This window comes from Heterocephalus glaber, unplaced genomic scaffold, assembly GCF_053883595.1.
Source record: "Heterocephalus glaber isolate CG9 unplaced genomic scaffold, H.glaber_assembly_v1.0 deba00001442, whole genome shotgun sequence".
Taxonomy (NCBI): domain Eukaryota; kingdom Metazoa; phylum Chordata; class Mammalia; order Rodentia; family Bathyergidae; genus Heterocephalus; species Heterocephalus glaber.
The window spans coordinates 53,137,650-53,150,938 of NW_028258296.1; the positions used below are offsets into that span (position 1 = coordinate 53,137,650).

General features: G+C 38.2%; 1 pseudogene; it reads right to left on the reverse strand.

The window, feature by feature from the left end:
* Positions 1–12,396, reverse strand: part of LOC101721625 (programmed cell death protein 5 pseudogene) — a 68,804-nt pseudogene extending 56,408 nt beyond the window's left edge.
* Between the last annotated feature and the right edge of the window lie 893 nt (positions 12,397–13,289).

Here is a 13,289-nt window from a genome sequence, read left to right on the forward strand (position 1 = left end):
AGCAGTTACCAATGAGAGGACACACCATTGAAGAAGTACTAACTGAAACACCACAATAAACCAAATGTTTCCTTCGCAGTTTCATAGCAATTTCATCTTTTTAAACTGGTATGTGTTTGAAATATCTGAAATTTACATTTATTTGGGAGAATTGATACATATATGTATATATATGCATATATATTATGTTAATCATTTTTATCCCCTTTTCTTTCCCTCCCTCCCCTCTCCTTCCCTCTTTCCATGATCTTCTCACGCTACTCCAAAATATTTGCCTTTATTTCACTATTTAATTTATTTAAAATTAGGTTTCTTATAAGAAAGAAACCATGTGATGTTTAACTTTCTATTTCTCACTTATTTCATATAACATTATGGTCTCTCGATCTATCCATTTTCCTACACATGACTCTATCCTTTTTATGGCTGAGTAGATGGATAGATACATAGATAGACAATTTTATTTATTCATTCATTTATTGATAGGCATTTAGGCTGTTTCCAGAGCTCAGCTATTATGAAGTAGATGGTGAATTTTGTACCAGAAATAAAGTAACAATTGATAACTGAAAAAAAACAGAATTGTACTGCTACAAACATGAGTATGCACATATCACTATAGTATGATGTCTAACTTTTTCAAGAAAATAACCAGGAGAGGAATAGCTGGTTCAAATGGAATTTCAATTTTTTTTAACGTTTTTGAATTTTCATTTTTTTTGAAGACTCTCCTTATTGTTTTCCATAGTAGTTGTAGAAGTTTACATGACTTTTTCCCCACATCCTCAGCAGCACTTGCTGTTTTTTACCTTTTTTGTTGACAGCCGTTCTAACTGGAATGAAATGGAATCTCAGAGATGCTTTGGTTTTCATTTCCCTTAAGGCTAAAGATGATGCCTTTTTTCATGGGCTTATTGGCCAGTTGTACTTCTTCTTAGAGAAGTGTCTTTTTAGTTCATTTGCACATTTTTTGAATGGGTTGTTGGTTTGGAAGTGTTAATTATGAATTTTTTTAAATTCTTTTTATATTCCAGATATTAGTCTTCTATCAGAAGAGTAGCTGACAAAATTTTTCCATTATAAAGGTTGTCTCTTCACTCTTTTGTTTCTTTTGTTGTGCAGAAGCTTTTCAACTTAATGTAGTCCCATTTGTTGATCCTTAGTATTTTTTCTTCTCATAACAGTCCAGTCTTAAATCAAGAGTAACTTTACACATTTTCTTTGGGAACTAAGAAATATAAAAATTATAAAATAAGAACATTCAAAATTTTCCATTATCCTGAATAAATTACTGCTCTTAACCAGACCAAGAAAAAAAATCTAAAACTAAAGCCATGTCCTTCCATTTAGTTTGCTTCAAATTGAAAATAGCCTATGTGGTAAAATATTGGAGTTATTGAAAACATCTAGAAAAATTTTGACTTTCTATCTCATATGTAATAAAAAGTTAAAATATAATTCCTCAACTATAGATTGAATAAAAAGGGAAATGTGGAAGAATAATCTTAACTGAATTGCAGAAAGCAAAAACCCAGCTCTGATTGAGCTTCCTGTTCATAATCAAAGAGAATATCCTTAAAAAGAAAGAATAGAGCAAGCACTATTAAAAGGGGAATTTATTCTAAGAAGGATGGAAATTAGTAAAAGTAATTTATTAACTCATTCCTAAGTACTGTTCCGTAGATTGACAACATCATAATTACTTGGAAAACTTGAGAAGGATGCAGATTCCTAAACTCAATTCTAACAAACACTGGTGTAGAAGGTCTAGGCGGACCAGAGGATCTTATTTTGATGAGGTCTTTAAGTGATTCTGGTGAACAGCTAATTTTGGAAATAATGACCTAGACAGTTAAATTGGTAGTTGACAAGTTCACGTGAATTATTCCCCAAACCTCTCATCAAGAGGCAATAAAATTTGATTTTCAAGAGTCTGTGTTCTCATAAGATACAGCTGACCTTACTGATCTAGGCTATCACTTCATTTCTGTCACTTCCTAGCTACCTGACCTTGAGAAAGTAAATAAACTTCTCTGTTCCTCATTTTCCCCATCTAAAGTAGGACTAATAATTGCAACAGAGTTGCTATTATGTTTAAGTAAAGACAAATCTTACTCTTAGAAAAGTGCATGCCACATAGTATCTGCTCAATATGTGGAAGCCATTCTCACTAATGTTAAGAGAACTGGCTGTCAAGAGCTCAAAGTCACCTTCCATGATTCTATATGTTTAAGAATATGAAAAGGAGTCAGAATGCTAAAGATAATGCATCTGCAAAAAAGGCCAAAATAATTCTAACAAAATTCTAGAGCAGATGTGTGCACTTGATTGTTATTAGTATTTAGGAAATATAAAATCACTAGAAGCCAGTGCATAATGTATAAATTTCATTTAAAACACTTCAGTTGTCACTAATCACTATTTTTATTTCAAAAGACTGTTTCTAACATATTATGGACATAATCAGTGGGAGCTCAGGTGAGCAATATCTTAAGATGAGCATGTTCATAAAAGAATGCTTCATTCTCCCCACATCACCCACACTTAACTTTACCCCAGCCCTCTCATCCTCAGAAATAAAATCACCATCTATGCAGACACCTGGAAATCACTGTGATTTCTAATCCCCACGCATACAAACATTCAATTCATCAAGTAAGTATCATAAATCCTACTTGCCAAAATATATCTTGAATCTGTTCACTTGTCTTCATCCTCACTGCCACCTTGGTACAGCTCAGGCCTTCTCTCATATAGAATCTCCCAATAGTCTCCTAATTGGTATTCCTATTTCCACTCATAATCCCTACACGACATTCTGCAAAGAGCAGCAGGAAGACTGGAACGTTTAAAATATGTTTTGTGTTACTCTTTTGCCTAAAACCCTTTGGTATCTTCCGTCATGGTTAGTTTTATGTATTAACTTATTTGGGCCACCGGATACTCAGGCCAATGTTGGTGGAACATGATTTTTTAATGCACTTGTAAGGGTGTTTCTGGATGAGAATAACATTTGAAAGGATAGATTAAGGTCTTTGCCAGTTTGCAGTGGTATAACAAAATATACTAGACCGAGTAATTTTAAACCACAGAAATTTGTTGCACACAGTTCTGGAAGCTGAGTAGGGAAATCTAAAATTCAAGTATCTAGTGAGGGCCCATTATTCATTGGTGGTAATTTCTTGCCATGTCCTCACATGATGAAAGAGGCTAAGAAGCTCTCTTGGCTCTCTTTTTTCAATGGCATTGTATTAGTTATCTCCCTGGTTCTATAACAAATACCTGAAATAATTAGCTTATAAAGAAAAATGCTAAGGGCCGGGGATTTAGCTCAGTGGTTCTGGCACCTGCTTTGCAAGTGCAAGGACCCTAGTTCAATCCCCGGTACCAAAAAAAAAAAAAAGAAAAATGCTTATTTGGGCTCATAGTTTAAAAGGATCCAGTCTGTAGTCAGTTGGCCCCCTTGCCATGGTGAAGGAGCACATCACAATGGGAACATGTGGTAAATCAAAACTGCTCACCTCATGGCAAGCCAGGAAGGAAAAGAGAGGACAGGAAGAAGTTGGATATTACAATCACCTTTGAGAACACGTCCCCAGTGTCCTAAAAATCTCCCACCAGGCCCCATCTCTTAAAGCTTCCACTACATCCCAATAATGCCATGCTGTGGACCAATTCTTTCCCACCTGGAAATTTTGGAGACATGAACAATCCAAACTGTAACTCAGGCACAGTGGTACATGCCTGTAGCCCCAGCTATTCAGGAGGTTGGCCAGGAGTGTCACTTGAGCTAAGTTCAAGGCCAGCCTGGGCAACCCAGAGACTTCCCTGAGACAGAGAGAAAGGGGAAGAAGAGGAAAGAGAAGGGGAAATTATAAATGATACAAAATATCTTCAGGGCACTAATCCTAGCCACAAGCAAGGAGCCCTCATGACCTAATCTCCTATCAGAAACTCATCTCTAAATATTATCACATTGAGGTTGAAGTTTCCACATATGAATTGATGAAGGGAGCACTAACATTTATACTGCGGCACGGACAACAGCCAGTTGTCTTCTCCAGGGTCTGTAGGGCTCAGCCTCGTCCAATCCATTACACGCTTGAACGGAATGAAAGGCTTAGTAAGAAAGAACTCTTTCCCTCTGCATGTCTGCCTTCCAGCTAGGACATGAGCTTCCTCCTGCCTTCAGACTCAAACTCAGGCTAGAATTTATGCTATCAGCGCTTCTGCTTCTCAGAAACTTGAACTTGAACTTTGGGAGAACCGATAACTAATATACCTCCCATTTCACTTCGAATCTTACAGTATTAGTCTACATTTCTTATTATGCCCTATAAGCCCTGTACAATCCACTTCCTCTCACTTTTGTCCCAGTTACTTTTTCAGGTGAGTTTCCTGTCACTCCCCCTTCCACATTCATTCCAGCCACACTAGCCCTCGTTCAGCTCCTCAACATGTAAAATCCACTCCAGAGCCTTGAGTTTGCTATTTTCTCAATCTAGGAAAAAGACAGCTCCTCCCCAGTTTTTTTCATGACTGGTCTCTTCCCATTCCTGAGGTCTCAGTTTAAATGTCTCTTCATAGAGAAACTCTCTGACGACCGTTGCTGCATCTAAAATATAAATCCCCATTGTCCTACATAGCTCTACCCTATTTATTAGCCTTGTGCTGCCTATCAAACTTACAGCTAGCTTATGTGTTTGATTATCCTCCCAACAAGATTTCACACAAGATGAAAGCGGACACCATCTCTATTTTACTCAAGAATATATCCCAGCAACATATCTGGGTTATAGTAGATGCTTAGACATTTGCTGAATAAATTGATGAAAAAGGTACATTCATAGACAAGTTACCCAAAGACCTTAATAATATTTTTTATTTTATAGTGATTCAGTTATTTTTTTCCAAGAAAGGGTGAAATAGAATAAAATATTTCATTCTCCTATTAACAATGTGAGGTAGCGTTAAGGGCCATCTACCTATAAGACACCCATGAAATCTCAGCATGTTAAGTAGCCTTTGGCTTCTCCCAAGGCCAACTGTGAGCGCAATATTTATTTTAAGTCTTCTTTCTCCACTCTGCCCCTGCACGGTGCTCAGCCAGAGCCACAAATGGTATTAACTAAATTGGCCACCAATGAAATGTACTGAAGTGAGTAAAACAGCCATGGAGCAGGACAACTATGAATGTAACTAACACTTAATAATCTGGGGGATCAGAATAGGGAGCACTGGGAGTGGGTGAGACCAATGTCAGAAATCTGACTGAATGAAGTCCTCAGGTGCCATGGATCCATTTACCTAGCCTCTAGGCTATTCCTCCCAACAAAACCCACCACACAAGAGTTGTTGGCCAGGAGCCAGATGGGCTGATGAGACTTCCACCCACCACTCACCCCTTTCCAAACCCAGGTCCCTGGCTGAGGTGCTAATGAGCAGTAAAAAGCCCAGAAGGTGATGAAGAGGAGGGGGAAGGAGAGTGGATTATCCATGACCTGTATAATCAGCCCCTGAAGATTTGGGTTAACTAGATTTGGAGAATCCCCTTCCCACCCAACCGCATGTGAGAAATTTGGAGGAGATGCTGAAGTACCAAGAGTTGAAACAGGACCTTGTGAAGAGTATGCAGATTTTGTTGCAACTTCCATAAAAAGTGCTTCGTGAGGAACTGAAGATAAATACGTGATGCTTTTTAATAGGGCTGTCTAGCCTTGGAATGTTTTATAGCCTATTCAATCATGAAGTAATATATTTCAGCAAAGTTTCTAGAAACTACTTCCCTTCACCACTCCTGTAGCTTTATTCTGTTGTCTTCCTCTTCAGAGAACTAGTTTAGAAAAATAGAACCAAAGGGAAAATCAAGTCTCCAGAAATAATAAAAAGTACTGATTTGTAGAATTTACATATTTCTAACTATCAGAGTGATGTCACTGAAAGTAGCATTAGGAGGGATGTGCAGAATCAGTAGTCATGAGCTGACTTCAGCATAACAGATATGGGGATTTTAGGAGTCAAATTAAGATTAAGTTCAAATTCTAGGTCTGCTTATTATTAGCTATGTGACCTCAGACAAGTAATTAGCATATCTGAACCTAATATTCATCATCTTAACAAGGGCCATAGAGATAAAACATTAATTAATTAAACACATAGATTTAAAGAAAAAATAATGCCTAACATATATTGTCCATCAAATTGTAGAAGATGGTAGTGCTGCTGAAGATGATTTACTTCCACTAAAATAGACATAATTTTTAGAGGGAATTGATGAATATAAAAAAGTCGCTGTACCAAAAAGACTCACTAAACCGAGACTTAACTGTTTAGGCACAAAAGCCATGATGGCTGCAAACATCTTTCAGGAGGAGGAATTGGAAATAGAATGAGCACTGTAAGTTTGTAGTAAATACAGTAAATTTTATTATATGCATTTATAAATATTTTTAAAGTATAAATATTTTTAACTTTTAAGAAAAACTGCGAGGAGAAATTTTCAGAAGCAGTACTTTCAGAATAGTAGAAATAAATATTGAACTCTAAAATTACTTGAGAATTGAAAATTATATACATCTCATTTTCAATGCATCTCTAACACAAGACAAGACAAAATTCTTGGGAAAAATCTTTTTGAAGAGTGTAGATTTACACAATGAAAATTGAATGTGTGTGGGGGTGTATATGTGTGTGTTTGTATATGAAGAAAGATTACAAAACAATTTGAAAGCCAAACTTAGTTTGAAAATTACTCATGGTAGGAAAAGTGTCAAGATAATGTTGAATTAAATACATTAATGTTCATAAAATCACTGTTGCCAAGGATCAGGGTTTTATAACAATAAGTCATAATGTTTGTAAGATGACTGTAATGTTTGTGTTGTCTCACCAAAGGGAGGAACCACGACAGCGACTTGCAATGACAAGGCAATATGCTTTGAAACAGTTTATATTTCACAACCTACTTGCCCCAGAATCTATGAACAGACATGACACAGTAAGGACATCTGATCATCTGTTTACTTGTATATGAGTCACTGAAGTTTGGCCTAGAGCCAAAAGTCAGTGCTTCTTGTGATGCAGTCTCTGGAAAATCTGGATGAGTCTGGGTGTTCCTATCACCCCGACCCTTCACAGAGCCCTGAGTTGAGGTAGGTCCTTTTAGATCATGGTTGGGTATTATCACCGCTAGAGTGCTTTAGGCACTTTTCCGTTCACTTAATCCTGGGAAGAGTGCCATCATTGCCCAAGCCTCAAGGCTGTGTAACCTCCAACTCCTTGGCTAGAAACCATGCAGGAGGTCACAGCAGACACTCTTCAGAAGTGGCACAGTAGAGTACTTCAAAGCTAGGGTTTGATGACCAGGGCAACAGAGAGGAATAATGAAAGCCAGGACTCAGGCTGATCTACTTAGCCAAATGTGTATGCTGAGGGCTTTACGAAAAGCCAAACATGGAAATCTAAAATGACTGAAATGATAAACCAGTATCCAATTACACTTGTCTTCTTCTAGAAAATTATTCAGAATAAGATTATTTTTGATTTGTATTAAAATTTGCTTCATTCACAAACTAGGTCAATTCATCTCAAGTTAAGCGGAGTGTTTGCGTAAAAATACACTGTAGCTGCATTTAAATAAAATTCAGTGGGTAAAATATGAGCGTGGTTAATAGTCTGTGGGAATAGTATTTTGATGTAGGGGTTCAATAGTTTTTATAGATCTGTTATTCCTCAAATGGATTCATTAGGAGTGTTTTCAATTCTTTGCTGTCCATGCGTTTGTTTGGGGTGGATTCGTTGTCATCGTTATTGTAAGTCGAACTTCAATTCAACCTTCAGAAAAAATATTTTTAAATGGTTTCTGTTGTAGTTCAGTAATTCAGCCTGGAGTTCCTGATTTAGTTTAATTCAAGTCCCATGAATTTGTGTATATACTGAATTCGCATGTGTCAGTAACAAGTATGTGAGTGTGCACAGGCATATGTATCTTGGTTTTTGTCCAAGCTCTTTTCACTCTGTCACTAAGCATTCAGCTCCTGATTGTTGAAAGGGATCTTTGGGTGCACAAGAAAGTCTTGGCTTCACAGAAAGAAGTAGAGTTCTCTATGGCAGGTCGGGATGGTTGCACGGGCAGCTGCCTGGGAAAAATGGCTCCAGATTGCTGCCCTCAGGGCCCAGCGGTTTTCAACACACCTTTGAGGCAATTGATGACTCCCATCACATCTCTTCCTGGGCTCCCATTGCCACCTGGAAGAGAGAAGTCAGGACAATGACTCCATCAGGTTAATTCATGTGACTGATATTTGAGCTCTTATTATGAGCCTGATTCCATTCTATGAGCCCGGATTCAATACTGAACAAGACAGAGAGATACATCTCCTACTATTATAAAATTCACAGTGTTCTTCACTGAGATATGTACCTCTTGAGCTATAATTTACAGCAATGGGGCAGGGTAAATAATAGATAGATAGATGATAGATAGATAGATAGATAGATATTTGAACAAGTTTGCTAACACTTGGAGCACACAGTTTAAGAGTCATGCCCTTCTCTAGTCAAAAGTCCATAGACTTTACCTGGGAAAAATGGTTCCAGATTGCTGCCCTTAATAATACCACCTTACCTGGTATTCTATGAAATGAATTGATTTCAAGAAGACAGGGCATGGAATCCATCTAAAATGCAAGGAATGGAAGTGATTTATATGCCTATCAACACTGAAAGTATTAAAAATTGGAATACTACTCACCCATAAAGATATGTTTCAGTCATTTGTAGGAAAATGGATGCATCCTGAGACGATAACACTAAGCCAAACAAACTGGACACACAAGATTAAATATCACATGGTTTATTTTATATGAGAACCCCAATATGTAAATAATTTAAGGAACAAAATAAAAGAAGAGTGATAAGAAACAGGGAGACAGTCTTTGTGGAGATAGGGGATCTGGGATGGGGAAGAGGAGAGGATGGGGAAAGGAGTCGTAAAAGTGCTCAGAGTTCATTGTGTATAATGATGATAGTAAGTTGATAGTAAGATGATAGTAGTTATTATTTATTACAAAGATATGCCAACACAAATATTCAAAAAAAGAGTTACTGCATATGAGGCCATTACGAATAAATAACATAGTGGACTTGGGGAGAAAAGTGACTTTTGTTTTATTATAAATCTATTCTTTCTCTTTCAAAAAATGTCCTTATCAGTCTGAGCCAAGCATTTGTTCAGATAAATAGACAAGTGCCATGTCTCTGGCTTTATTATAATTGTTTTTATGTTCTTTACCTTAAATATCTCAGAGAATTGCAATTCTTATTCTTCTCTTCCTGTCATTGTCCTATGTGCACAGGATAGAGGGTTCAGAATGCCCTTCTCAACATGGGATAGTTGGAGAGCAATGAAGCTACTGGCTACCTCAAGTTCTACTACTGAGATCAAGCCCTGCATCTGCTGTGTGACCTTAGGCAAGTGACAGCACCTCCGTGCCTGGGTTTCCTCATTGGTAAATGGAGAAATTAATAGTGCCTACCTCATCAGACTATTGGGAGAATCAAATAAAATAATGCAAGTTAGACACTTAGAACAGTGTCTGGCAGCGACTGAGGACTTAATAAGCCTTCACCGTTCTCATCAAACTCTGACTTCTGGTGCCAGAGCCTCTATCTCCTGTCTTCACCATAACTCTTGTCTGATTCCATTTTATTCAGAGTTTTTACTCCCAAATATCAGAAGCAATTGCATTTCAAACTCTCAAATTGCACTGGAAATTCTGACTAGGTTAATCCAAACCATTATGATAAAAGCTTAAAGACTGCTGTCCACGAACCAATACCATCTACAAAGTTATTCACTTTCCATTGGAAAAGTAGTTATGTGTTCCATGGGCATCTATTCTACCTCATGGAAATTAAACCACCTGAGGCCGACAAGTGTAATACTTTTTTCATTGATGCACTAATTTTTTTCTTTATATAATAGAGGTAGAACTAGCCTCCAAAACCTGATTCATGCTTTATTATTCATACAGACGATGCTCCCTTAAGAATTTTTTTTAAGTTTAGTTTAAGTTGGTTAAAGAGAACTTCGGTGATCTTTGTTTTCATACACTGTCTCCCTCACCAACAGTTAGTCAGCACACATTTCCTGAGACTTATCTTATGCAGAGCCCTGACATAAATACTGGAGATTCAAAGATAAGTAAAATGTTGGTTCCTGACATTACAGCCAAAGGGAAATTAGAGAAGCAGCTTCCTTCTGTATGGGTATCCACTTGTTCCCACGAGTTAACTTACTTGAAGAAATCTGATTTGGAAGGAACATTTTAAAATTGCATGCTGAGCTCACTTCCTTCGGTATTTTAAGCAAGCATAAGGTGCCAAGAAGCTGATTAAACTCATGGGCACAATGACCATCCTGGTAAGGACAGAAAAAATTGCACCCATTTTGTCTTGAAAGTCAGAGAACTGGGAGAATCCCTGGAATCTTGGGTCCCAAATGGAAAGACACTTTGCCTGGTGGGGAACCCCATGAGGTTGGTGGGGTGTCCTGCTGTAGGGCTGGAAAGCCCAGGATCCTTACTTATTCTCTTGGCAAAAGAGCAACTTCCTTCTTCAAAGTAAATAGGCTTAAAAGACTTATGGAAATGATTCTGAAGGATGGTTGGCTAACCAAAAGCTCTTACAAAAAGTTTTGATAAGTGTGAAAAAATCAGAACCAGATGGATTACATTTCCTACAAAATATCTGGGGTTCAGCAATTAACAAAAACGTATTTTTAAAGAACAAGGAAAATCAAGTTAGGCAATTGTCCAGGTGAGGACTCTTGAAGGAGAGCTAGGGATGGTCTGTCAAACACCTGTCTCTGCAATGTCCTTTATTTTCTACACCTGCGGTATTTTATGTGCAGGTAAGTTTGTGTGCTGCTACAGCTTTTTCCAAAATATGAACCATGGAAAGTATAGTCAGACTCCCCTTGGTCATGAAGTCCTCTTCCCTGATGTGCCCCATGAAATTCCCAACCCATGAAATTCCCCACACCTTGCTCACACCATCTGCTAATGAGGTCCTTCAATACTGAATTGAACTCTTCATGTCCCTCAAGGGCCACTTCCAAGGCCAACTCTGCAATGACTTTTTCTTTGACCCCCTTTTAACCAGATCCACAGCCTACTTGAAAACCACACTTCCTATTTGATGGCTGCAGACAGCTGCCACCAAAGGAAAATCCTCATTGTCCACAAAGGCTGCTAAGCACCTCTGAGAGTTGCATCCCATCACTGCCCTGCTGTACAGGTCCGGGGAACACTGTTAACACTATGTTCTATGAGAATGACATTCTCTCTAGCAAAATATGACTTGTGTGATGACTCTTGCTCCACTCATTTTTGGATCTGCTTTCCCACCCTTAGGCATCTGCACACATGTGCACACACGTTCACCCAGGACACAGCAGAAGCAGACACATATACTATATGTTTAAGTAGAGAGAAAAAAATGAACTCTGTGATTTCCAAGGGAGGAACCAAGATGTAAAATAACCTATACTGGATTTAATGTAGGCCAAAAACTATATATTGTGAGATGTTTGAGATATTACACAAATATAAGGTTCTCTGCCTAAATTAATTCAGGATTTCTCAAAATTTCTTAGAGCATGTAATGTGCTATTTTGCACCATGAATTTCAAAAGCAGGAGTGGTGAGAAAATTCTTGGCTGCAATAGTTCCCAGAACCATTTGACTTAGGAACTGATTTTTATAAACCTTCATGGTGGCTTTCTGACAAATACTTAAAACAACAAAAAAGATATAGTTTCTTGACTCTTTTTGTACACATGATACAGTGTCTACTTCAACTGACTGCTTCACTTCAAGCCCATAATAGCTCTCTGGACAAGTATCCTTCAAGTAAAGTCCCTAGATGGGCCCCAGGAGGTTTGTGATTGCATTGAAATTGCATGCAAAATTGAATTCATTTTTGTATTCTCAGAAAGGCTCTCAGATTTGGGGAAGAATTCAAAACTCCAAAGAAAAGCAAATTCTCTATCAAAATTATCTTCCAAACCTTGGTATAATATGACAGAAGGAAAGAAAGAATTCTTTTTATGACCAGGTAAATGGAGGCACAAAAACAAACTCAAGAACACAGATTTTTTTCTTCCCATTGTCATCCCGTAGTCTGCATTGAGGTGAGTGGTATTCTTAATTTGGCCTTCAGCCTTTTCTAGGCCAAGTGTAGAATTCCCATATTGAAAGACCTTGTTTGGCATTTGGCCTCATGATGAGAATTCTGGTTTCCAAGTCCCTCACCCTCCTCCATTCCACCAACAGGCTGGCTGGCAAAAGCATAGATGGCAAATCCACTGGAGGAGCCCCAGATGCCTTCAGGCATCACAGAAATGGGTCTCATTGCACAGGAAAAAGATCTAAGATAAAACGAGTGAGTTCAAAAGATCAAGATGCATTTTCATTGATCTTGGACTTGTAAGAGCCACATCATCAATCACAGTCGTTCAAAAATTCCTATTAATGGCCCAGAATGCTGGGGCTCCCATATGGTTTGTCTTTGTAACATTTGGTCTTGGACATCGCTTTGGAATCAGCATGAGAATCTGTCAGTGTCAAATCCAGATTCATTCCCAACAGTAGTGTAAGAGAAGGAAGGAAGAATGTGTGCTTAAGTACATATTTCAGATGGATGGATATGGGGGGTCAAATAGGAGCCAGGGGACTAACAATGCCTTGCCTCTCGGAAGAAGGCTAACACAAGATTGAGCCACACCAAGGAGAATGTTCTTGCACAGGTTGTAGAATCATGGTGATGAACCAACAGGTCTTCAAAGGAATTCTGCCATGTTCCATACATGTCAGATATCCTGCTAGGATATTCCCTGGCAGAGAAGTAATAGATATTTAAAGGGCTCTATGTCTAGAGCAAATCAGTAGGAAGTGAGAACCAAGCAGGAGATTCATCCCACAGAAGAGAAGGCCTCACTCCTCCTCCCTCTCCAGGCCTCACTGAAGGAACGAAAGGCACACCACCATGATACGGAGAGAACGAAGTTCAAGTCTGCGTGATCCAGGATGGAAGCCCCTAGCCACATGTGATGAAGGAGGACTTGAAATGGCTTGTGTGCATTTGAGAGATGCTGTACATGTAAAATACAGATCAGGTCAAAAGGCTTGGTATGAAAATTTTAACATTATTAATTTTCCATGGATTATATGTTATAGATGTTACAGTGACATTTTATAGTGGTTATAATTAAATATTTCATGAAAAAT